Here is an 11,144-nt window from a genome sequence, read left to right as displayed (position 1 = left end):
TAGCACAGGAGTAAAAAGTAGAAGGTACCATCCCTACTTGGGATATAGGCTTGGGGTTTTCGTTGTGGCTAACAGAAATGTAAATAAATCCACCATCGCTACATTTCAGACTTGATTTAAGCAACCCTTTAAAGCTGACACATTTGAATATCATTTAGAACTTACTGACTTTTTAATCTGATCTGTGTAACTACACAAGAGGTTGCTCTATTTTGATTTCTTCCGTATAAACCTAAATTACTTAAGTAGTATTTTTTTTTTAGTCACCTGGTAAACTTCAAAATGGAATTTAAACATTTTATTTTTTTTAATGCATATTCCTTTTATAGGAATTTTGATCTTTAAAACAACAAGCAGTGTGCTTGCTGCTTTCCCTACTTTGGGCGTAACTGAGGTAACAAAACTATGTATGACTTTATACATAGTTTTGTATAAAGGTAACCAGAATCTCAGACAAGTAAAAGTAGCAAGATTCAAAGTAAACTGCAATCAAATTCACAGATTAAGGTTATTATACTCCAGAATATGTCCAATGAATCAAAAAAGAATTTCAAGTACCAATTTCAAAATACTAATTAATGTGGTCCAAAGAACGGATTCCCTATTGAGATGCATCTTCTGGGGCATATGCATGCTTCTGACTTGAAGTTGTACCATCTAAAGAAAGAGCAGAGTCTCACCAAATGGATGCTGTCCAATTGTTCTATCCTAATATTCTTTCATTTCAAATTCACTCTTGTGGAGAGTTGGATGTCCATAGACACCTACTCCCACGGGGCGTTAGAAGTATGCTGGTAAAAACACAATGTCCTGGCCATAAGTAATGAATTATAATTCAAATTCTTCAAAGCTTGGGTGAGGAGTGCTGTCAGATACACACAGGTCTACATCATTTCTTAAGCTCTGTATTTCAAGAATTATCTTTCTCTCATGATTTAATCTCAAATAGCTGTAATTCCTAGCTCCTACCTGATCCCAACATGCAGAACGATCCATTCTTCTGGAACTTCCTCCTCTTCAAAGCATTCCTTAGGGACACAGCTTGAGATGCTAGAAATATCAGAAGAGCTCTTCTTCCAAGGAGCTGCCATAATTGCTTTGTTACCTTCCTCATTCATAAATATTCTCCACTCTCTGGGCAGTATCTGGCCCAGGGCCCCGGGGCCACCTCTTGATCATTTTTAAATCAAATGTTCTATGCTTTTCCTTCTTACTCTAGGATTTTATTTTTGTATACTCTGCACACAAGATCTTTGCCAGCTATGTGTGTTGAAAGTATGTTTGCCTGCTCTTTGAATTGCATTTCCACTCTCTTAAGGGTGTCTTTTGAAGAACACAAGATCTTAGGTTTATTATAGTCAAATCCATGGTTGCTGATTTTTGTTTCACATTTAAGAAATCTTTCCCTATCACAAAGTTATGAAGTTATTTTCCCATATCATCTTCTAGAAGCTTTGTTGTTTTGCCTTTCACACTTAGAGCTACCATCCCCCTGAGATCAATTATTATGTTTTCTGGAAATGTAAAATTTCATTTTTTTCCGTTTAGGTATCCAATTAAAGCACGGTATATTTTCAAAAACATTCTTTCCCCATTGTTCTTTGGTCATCCTTGTAATAAATTATGTTTCTATATACTACTCCATCTAATTACCATAACTTTATTTTGTCTTTTTATGTACATAGCAAATGTTAAACCAAGCTTGCACTACGTAAATAAACACAAATTTGTTGTGATCCATTATCCATTTAGACACATTTGGATTTGGTTTCCTATTGTTTTGTTTTTTTAACTTTTTTATTGTATAGCATAACATATATACAAAGCAAAGAAATAAAAAAGCAATAGTTTTCAAAGCACTCTTCAACAAGTAGTTACAGAACAGATCCCAGAGTTTGTCATGGGCTACAGTATGATCATCTCAGATTTTTCCTTCCAGCTGCTACAGAATACAGGAGGATAGAAGGCTTAAATTTTTTTTTTATCATCACTTGCGACTGTTTTGTTTAAGATTTTTGCATCCATCTTTATGAGAGATTGTCCTTCAAATTTCCTTTCTTACAATGTCCTTATTGGGTTTTGGTATCAAGATGATGCTAGCCTCATAAAATAAATTGAGAAGTGGTTCTTCTTTCTTATTCTTTTTCTCTGGGAGATTTGTATAAGATTGACATTCATTTCTAGAATGCTCATGGAATTTGTCACTGAAATAATTGGTCCATAATTTGTGTGTGTGTAGGTTTTAAATTATGTATTCAATTTCTTTAATAATTATAGGACTATTGAGATCTTTACTTCTGATTTTGTGTCCATTTTTGTACACCGTATTTTTCCAGGAATTTGCCCATTTTCCAAAATTTTCAGCTATTTAGCACAAAATTCTTCATAATTAATTATCCTTTTAATGTTCATAGGATTTTTAGTGAGGTCCTCTTTTTCATTCCTGGTATTGATTGTTGAGCTTTTATTCTTTATTTCCTCATCATTCTTACTAGGGGGTTATTAATTTTATTAGTCATTCAATGTCTGGCTTTATTGATCCTCCTTATTGTATCTTTGTTTTTTATTTTATTACTTTCTATTCTTTATTATTTCCTCCCTTCTGCATTATTTTGAGTTGTTTTAATGTTCTTTTTATCTTTCTTGAAATAGATGTTTAGATTATTTACTTTTAGCCTTTCTTCTTTTCCTATAGCATTAAAGGCTATAGCATTTCCTCTAAGCATGGCTTTAGCTGCATCCCACAAATTCTGATATATAGTATTTTCGTCATTACTCAACTTAAAATATTTTTCAATTTACATTTATTTTTTCCTTTGACCAGTCAGTTATTCAAAAGTATATTTCTTAATTTCTAAACATACGAGAACTTTTTATTTTTTTTTCTTATTCTAGTTTGACAGCCTTGTAGTCAGAGAACATACTTTACATGATTTTAAAATTGGAGAGGCATTTTTTTTGACACAGCACCTGATCATTCTGTTAACATTCCTTGTATTTTTAAAAATATCTCTGTTCTGTAATTGTACATGTAATGTTTCATACATAAAAATTAGGTCAAGTTTGTTCATTGTGGTCACATTTTTGTCTGTTTATTCTACCAGTTATTGAAAGAAATATATTAAAATATCTTTCTTATATTGTGGTTTTGTCTATTTCTCCTTATAATTCTATCAACTACAAATATAATAGCTAAATAAGAAGAAAGATAGATATCTTTTTAAATTGAACCATTTTCCTTTAAGAAGGGAACTTCTTTATCTCTACTTACTCTTTTTGCTTTAAAGTCTATTTTTCTTACATTAATATAGCGCAATCAGCTTTATTTATGTTTTTTTCCTTTAACTTTTCTGTATCCTTATACTATAAATATGCTATGTATAAACAGCATATAACTCAGTTTCCTTCTTTTATTAAGTGTCTATCTTTGTATTTTAATTAGGTCAGTTAATCAGTTACATTGAATGTGATTACTGATCTATTCACCTTAAGTATATCACCTCACTATTTTCTTTTTATTCATCTTATCTGTTCCCACATTTCTCCTTTCTTGCATTCTTTTGGATTGGCTAAATATTTCCTATTCTTTTTTTCCTCTGGCCCTTCCCACATATCCTCATTTACTATTCTATTAGTGGTTACTCTAAAGATTAAAATATGCATCCTAGATTCATAAAGATCTAAAATTATTTGATACTTTTATCCACTTTTTGAACAATCCAAGTACCTTAGAATACTTTAATTCCATGTCTTCCTTCTGATTTATATGCTATTGTTATCATGTGCAAAACTGTTCTATGTATTGTAAGCCCCATGAGACATTATTATTATTACTATTAGTTTATATAATCAATATTGATTTGGACTAACTCAAAAATTCATCATTTTCATTGTTTTTTATTCCTCCCAGATGTATATGTTTTCCTGCCTGAATAACTCCATTTGGCATTTCCTTCAGTGCAGGTATCTCAGGGCAAATTCTCTCAACTTTTGTTTTAATTGACATTATTCATTGTGCTGGTTTGAAAAGAAGTATGCCCCCTAAGAAAAGCCATGTTTTGATATAAATCCCATTACTTAAAGGTAGAATAATCTGTATTCAATACTGTATGTTTGAAACTGTAATGAGATCATCTTCCTGGATGATGTGATTTAGTCAAGAGTGGTTGTTAAACTGGATTAGGTGACGACATGTCTACACCCATTTGAGTGGGTCTTGATTAGTTTCTGAAGTCCTATAAAAGAGGAAACATTTTGGAGAGAGAGATTCAGAGAGAGCAGAACGATGTAGCCATGAGATGCAGAGAGTCCACGAGCCAGCAACCTTTGGAGATGAAGAAGCAAAACGCCTCCCGGGTAGCTTCATGAAACCAGAAGCCAGGAGAGAAAACTAGCAGATGATGATGATGCCGTATTCGCCATATGCCCTTCCAGCCAAGAGAAAAGCCCTGACTATGTTCGCCATGTGCCTTCTCACTTGAGAGAGAGACCCTGAACTTCATCGGCCTTCTTGAACCAAGGGATCTTTCCCTGGATACCTTAAATTGGACATTTCTATAGACTTGTTTTAATTGGGACATTTTCTTGGTCTTAGAACTGTAAACTAGCAACTCATTACATTCTCCCTTTTAAAAGGGAGAATATTGCATTCCAGCAGCTAGCAAACTAGAACACTTGTTGAAAGATATTTTCTCTGGGCACAGAATCTGCTAGTAATTATTTTTTTCCTGCTGTTTAAAAATATTGTTTCATTGTTTCCTGGCTTGCATTGTTTTCAGTCTAATTGCCAGTCAATCTAATTACCACTCTTTATTATTTTTAACATATTTTAATAATCCTTAATTTTTGTTTCTTGTCTTTTGAATTAGATAATAGGAAAAAAGAATAATGCACGTGTTTATTCACAGTCCCTCTGTAAAACAGTGGTCTACACTAATGACAGACTTTTAGGAAAAGGAGACAGAGGGGAGACACTAGTTTAAAATGTGCTATTTTTTTTAAGGTATTACATATTTTTTTCTATTTGAAACCATTTCCAAATGGTATACAGTAAATAAAACTAATCAAGTAGAAATATCTCTCTATTGTTTATATTTCAAGAGCTGTAAGAGGTTTTCTTTATTTGTGAACCTTTTTTATTGTTATTTTTAACCACAAAACAGTGCAAAAATCATACAGTCACTTTGGAAGACAGTTTATCAGTTTCTTACAAAGCCAAACATTGTTTTGCTATGTGATCTAGCAATCACACTCCTAAGTATTTACGCAAATGAGTTGAAGGCTTCTGTGCATGCAAAAACCTGCACATGAATATTTATAACAGCTTTATTCATAATTGCAGAAAATTGGGAGCAACTAAGATATCCTTCAATAGATAAATGGATAAACAAACTGTGATGCAGCCATACAATGGATATTATTTAGCAATAAAAATAGATGAGCTATCATTCTGGAACAAGATATGAGGGGTGTGTGGTGGGGAGTGACCTTACATATTGCTAAGTTAATGAAACCAGTCCGAAAAGGCAATAAAGTGTATGATTCCAATTATATGACATTCTGGAAAAGGCACTAGGGGTTCAGGGGAAGGGAGACAGAGATGAAAAGGTGGAACACAGGGACTTTTAGGACAGGGAAATTTTATGATACTGCAATGGTAGCTACATGTCATTATGCATTTGTCAAAACCCACAGAACTATATAACCGAACGTGTAAACTGTAATGTAAACTATGGGATTTACTTAATGCATCAATGTCAGTTTAATAATTGTAACAAATGTACCACACAAATGCAAAATGTTAATAATAGGGAAATTGTAGGTGAGTGTTGGGAGGAAGAGGAGGTTATGGGAACTCTGTACTTTCTCCTCAATTTTTCTGTAAACCTTAACTGCTCTAAAAAATAAGGTCTGTTAATTTGTTTGTAAGTGTGGAATGGCTTATTTGTTGAAAAAAAAAAAAAAACACTGGATCATTTTTCCTGTAGAATTTTCCATAGTCTGGATTTTGCTGATTATCTTCCCGTGGTATGGTATATCACATTCTTCCCACTTCATATTTTCTATGAATTTGTAGTTTCTGAGATTCAGGTTCTTTTTTTTTTTTTTTTTTGGCAACACTACTTCAAAATAGGTGTTATGTTCTTCCATCAGGAGGCAATAATGTCTAATTGCCTCTTTTTGTGCAATCAGCCATTGATGATCCATTAATCTATTGCAAATGAATGATATTCTGATTCAATTATTTCTTCTTCATTTCTTAGCTGGGATGCTTCTCTAAAAAGTAACTTCCTCTCATCTACTATTTGGTTACTCGGTAGTAGGTAAGCACAGGAAAAGCAAGATAAACATTTGACTCTTAACCCTTCAGCAGTTTTCTACATGATAAGTTGGTTTACTAGCATTCTCCAATAGTGACGTATAAGGTTTTTGGGGGTGGGGGGTGGGGGAGTAATTATGAAATGTGGGTTTAAATATATTTAATATATTTCAATCCATTGCAGTTATTTTCATTAATCCTCAAATTATCCCAACTTTAACTTATCCTATTGCTTAACATTCTATTCTTCCTTAATTCTCAGGTTTCTATTACCATTTGATTAGTTTCTTCAAGCCCTCTGAATATATCTTTAAGCCCAGATGTTTCCTCAGAGTGAATTTTATTCTGTGTCTTGGTTTCTTAAAAGATTCGTTTGTTTCTTTGATCATCTAATTATAATCTGACATCTTTTTGAGACTTTCTTTTCTTTCAAGTTATTTATAAACTCCTTACAAACTATTGTTTAGTTACTTGATGCAGCTTCTATTCTTTATAGAAAGGAACATTTCCTGGAGGAAAATGGCAAAAGAGCCAATTCTAAACAAGGCAGTAAGAATCTGAGCATTTCATAAAAATCAAACCTAGGCTAAAATCCTCAAATACTTTAGTATCTAAGGATATTTTCCCATGAATTCTTTAACTCTAAGAACATCTGTCTTCACAGCCTTTAGATTTGGTAACTCCACTGTATTTCTTTTTAGTTGCTCTGCCTTGTCTTCAGAAGTGTCATCTGTTGCAGCTACCTTTTGACATAAATTTTCACAAAAATTACTTCCTTGGATATTTCAGAGATAGTCATGCCATCTTCTGAGGTGCTGATGTTTCTGAACTCACACAGCTCCAAAGAACTTGCATCTTTCAACATATACATGCCTTCTTCAGGGATTTTCATTAAAAACTTCCTCTGCCTTCTCTGGAAGCTTCTTTTTCCTCAAAACTTTTGCTGGGAAATTCATTCATTTATCATTTAAGTTCAAATTTTATTTCTTGTGTTCCACACATCTTAGAGAACTTTCACCTACAATTTTGGCAGTGGCCTGTGGGATACTTGTTTCCATTGAAGAATGTTTATGCCAAACAAAATAGAACAATTTTTGAATTATCACCCAGCCCAGCAGCCTCTTTATTATACCTACTGTGAATTGTTTTTAATTCTCTGTACTTGAATTTTGGCCATTCTGGAGTAAAACTTTGTCTCTTCCATATCCAGAACATGTAGCTACCAAAAGTGAAAGACTGATCTGGCTTTCCTCTAATATCAGCTTCAACTTGGGTCTGTGGTATGTAACATGACTGTAATCTGAAGGAGATCCTAAAATCTGAAGTACTTGAATTTTTAAATGCTTTTTTTTTTCAGAGGAGAGCATGAACACAGTCTCTGCTACCACAAATTATGCAGTCAAGTTTCCCACATTTGGGGAAATCGCAGGGGTCAGCAAACCCAGAGTGCAATGGACAAGCCTCACCCTGGGAAAACCACCTTCGTGATCATGGTGTCTCCCCTGCCAGGTAAGTATTTTTAAATGCTTTTTAATAAACTTTTTATTCTGGTAACATATACATGACCTAAAAAAATGTCCCCTTTTTAACCACATTCAAAGATACAATTCATTGGTGTGAATTACCGACATCTATACCAGAACAGCAAGGCAGCTATTTTATGGTGATACTATTCTGACTCCACAGACCTCTTCGTGGAATCTGAAGGACCAAGTATCTCTTATTACATTTTTCCAAAAACTTGTTTTTAAAATTATTATTAAAAGAAGTATATTGGTTAGAATCTGTTTCAATTTTTAATGACAGAAAATACAGTGGCTTAAATAGAATATAAATTTCTCTCACACATATATATTTAAAATATGATCTAAGAGTCTCTGTCTTTAACTGGTGAGTTTATCCCAGTTTTACTTAGTAGTATATTACAACTTATTTCCCAATCAATTCCATTTTTTCCCATTAACATCCCCCTTTTTTCCTCCTTTCCTACATTCCATTAGGTAGACCACATTATTCTATAGGTATAAAAGTTATCTATACTGTATTTTTTTCCTAACAATGGTTGCCCTTATCTTAAAAACAACTGCATTTATTTCTTAGATTTATCTATCCATATCTATATTCTCCCCTGATTAAGACAAATCCTTTAGCATGATTTGACATCCCCTTTGGTCACCCCTCTGCCAAACCCACATTAATATATATACAATTTTAGTTCTGAGGTTTTGTATATTTTTTCATCCATGCGTTTTTACTAAATTGTTTTATTGTATTTATTTTCTATATCTATTGCAGCATCGTCTTCCATTTTTTTCACTTGTATGCTTCTTTGTTAGTGTTTTTAAAATAGGTTTTTGTGTGACGAATCTTCTGAAGATCCAATCTTCTAATTTGAAGATCTGAAGTAATCTTCAGATTACTGAATGTTTGACAGTAACTTTAACATCTTTAGTCCAGACATTTAAATGATAGCTTGACTGAATATAAAATTATAGGTACAAAGTGCTTCTTCAAGGCATCAAAATATTGCACTGTTGCCTTATAGTACCCAATATTCTTGTGGAAAAAATCTGTCAATCTATGTATTCTTGTTGTTAAAAAGATGGGCTCTTTTTGTCAGGTTTTTAATGTTATGTTTGTCTTTGCTATTCTTACATTTTATTATCCTGCGTCTAAGTATTGGTTTTTCCTTACTGCCCTCTTTGGCTTTCTCTGAGCCCTTTAAATCTGGAGACTTCATCTTTAATTTTGTGAAATTTATTATCAGTAGCTTCAAATATTTCCTTCCCTCAGTTTGTTTTTGTCTTTACTTTTTGGACTCTTATTATCCAGACGTTAGCACTTCTACACTTTATTTCATCTACCTTTATTCTCATCTAGTTGAACTTCTTCACTAATTCCTGATTTGTATCCATCTGCTCTTTGTTACATGAAGCCAAAATATCTCTGCTTAAGTGCTGGCTCCACCTTAGGCAATTTACTCAACTTCCTTCTGCCTTAATTTCTTCATCTGGAAAATCGAAATAATAATAGTACCTATCTTTTGTTCTCTGTGAGAATGAAATGTATTAATATAGGAATGCATGTAGAGTATTGTCTGATACATATTAAATAATATGAAAGTGCTAACTGTGATTATCCTATTTTTTTTTCAGAGAAGTTATAAGTTTATAGAAAGAAGCATGCAGAAAATACAAAGTTTCCATATATCCCCCTATTATTAACACCTTGTATAAGTGTGGTACATTTGTTACAAATGATGAAAGAATTTTAACACAATTGCATTATTAACTATTGTCCGTGGTTTACATTAGAGTTCCTTGTTTGTGTTGTACAGTCCTATATTTTTTTAAAAAATTTCATTCTAGTAACATCATGTATACCAAGTAAGACTTCCCCTTTTAACTAAATTCAAATATATAATTCAGCACAATTAATTAAGTACACAATGTGCTACCGTCACCACTCATCCTAGAGATTTTTGCATTAATTTTGATGTTCTTAATACAATGTTTCAACCCAGCACAGCCCCAAGACCAATGACATGTTATGCCAAGAATTACCCATGAGTTTTTTTTAACATTCTTAACTTTTGATCATTCCATTCTACATATATAATCAGTAATTCACAATATCATCACATAGTTGCATATTCATCATTATGATCATTTCTTAGAACATTTGCATCAATTCAGAAAAAGAAAAAGACAACAGAGGTAGAGGGGAGGGGCCAAGATGATGGTTTAGTGAGGTGTGGGATTTAGTTTGTCCTCCAGAACAGCTACTAAATAACCAGGAACAGTACAGAACAACTGCTGGGGCCACGTCAGTGACCCCACACACAGGGTACCCCAGTCTGGACCAGCTGGATCAGCTGCAAGCCCACCCAGAACCGCGAGTTCCCCAAACCATGACAGCCGGTGCCCCTCCCCCACAGGCTGCTTCCAAGAAGGGAAAAGAAAGAGCCTTTACCAGCAGCAGGGGCTGAGTGCAACCAAACACCAATTGTGGAACTAATTCACAAATTCTGACTACTAAAAATAGGCCCCCAGCTCAGCTGAACCTTGAATAAAAGCGGAGGTCGCTAGTTTTTGCCCTGGTGAGAGGGGGCAAGGTTGGCAGAAAAAGAAGAAAAAAAAAAAACGTTTTTTTTTTTTTTTTTATCTGAAAAGGTCTGGGCCCTGCAGGAAAGGAGGGGGTACATAGGGCCTGGAGATATACAGAGCAACATATCAACTTAAGCTCTTGATTGGCAAACCTGAGGAGCAAGGTCCAGCTCTGAAAAGGACTTTTCTTTTTCTATTTTGTGGCTGTGTTTCTATGGATTGATTACTCTTTGGATATAGCTGCAGGGCTTCTCGGGCTCCACTGCCCCAGGCATAGGCAGAAACAGGCTTGTTTGCGAGCTTGTCTGGAACCTGTGCCTTCCCCAGGAGAGGGGTGGGGCCCAGCTCAGGTGGAATCCCTCCCTCAAGGAATTCAGACCCCAGGGTCTGGAAAAGGGAAATGATTAAAACCAGCCTACAACTTCTCCTCTGTCTTCACCACGCCCCCAGTAAGGAGAGTCTGCTGAAGTTAAAGGTACTGCATCACCTTATACTGGTGGGACCTGCAGGCAGGAAATCGCCACATACTGGGCAGGGTAGGAAAAATGCAGAGTCCAGAGACTACATAGGAAAACCTTTTAATCTGTTGGGTCTCACCCTCAGGAAAAATTGATGCAGATGACTCTTTCCTCCTGAGAGGACACCAGTTTGGTCAGGGAAAATCTGACTGGGGTCTATAACACCTAAGTAGACCCTCCTAAGAGGTGGGGAAGAGGTAC

The 11,144-nt window shown here is 34.5% G+C and overlaps 1 non-coding gene and 1 pseudogene across 1 annotated transcript; both read right to left on the bottom strand.

Moving 5' to 3' along the window:
• Window positions 1–537: 537 nt before the first annotated feature.
• LOC143689436 (UPF0669 protein C6orf120 homolog) lies at window positions 538–1,091 on the bottom strand (annotated as a pseudogene).
• Window positions 1,092–7,673: 6,582 nt separating this feature from the next.
• LOC143643086 (U1 spliceosomal RNA) lies at window positions 7,674–7,836 on the bottom strand. The gene has a single exon (XR_013156126.1). It is a non-coding gene; the product is annotated as a U1 spliceosomal RNA (small nuclear RNA).
• Window positions 7,837–11,144: the final 3,308 nt, after the last annotated feature.

This window comes from Tamandua tetradactyla, chromosome 7, assembly GCF_023851605.1.
Source record: "Tamandua tetradactyla isolate mTamTet1 chromosome 7, mTamTet1.pri, whole genome shotgun sequence".
Lineage (NCBI taxonomy): Eukaryota > Metazoa > Chordata > Mammalia > Pilosa > Myrmecophagidae > Tamandua > Tamandua tetradactyla.
Note: the sequence above shows the minus strand (reverse complement) of the source record. Positions and strands in the feature narration are given on the sequence as shown.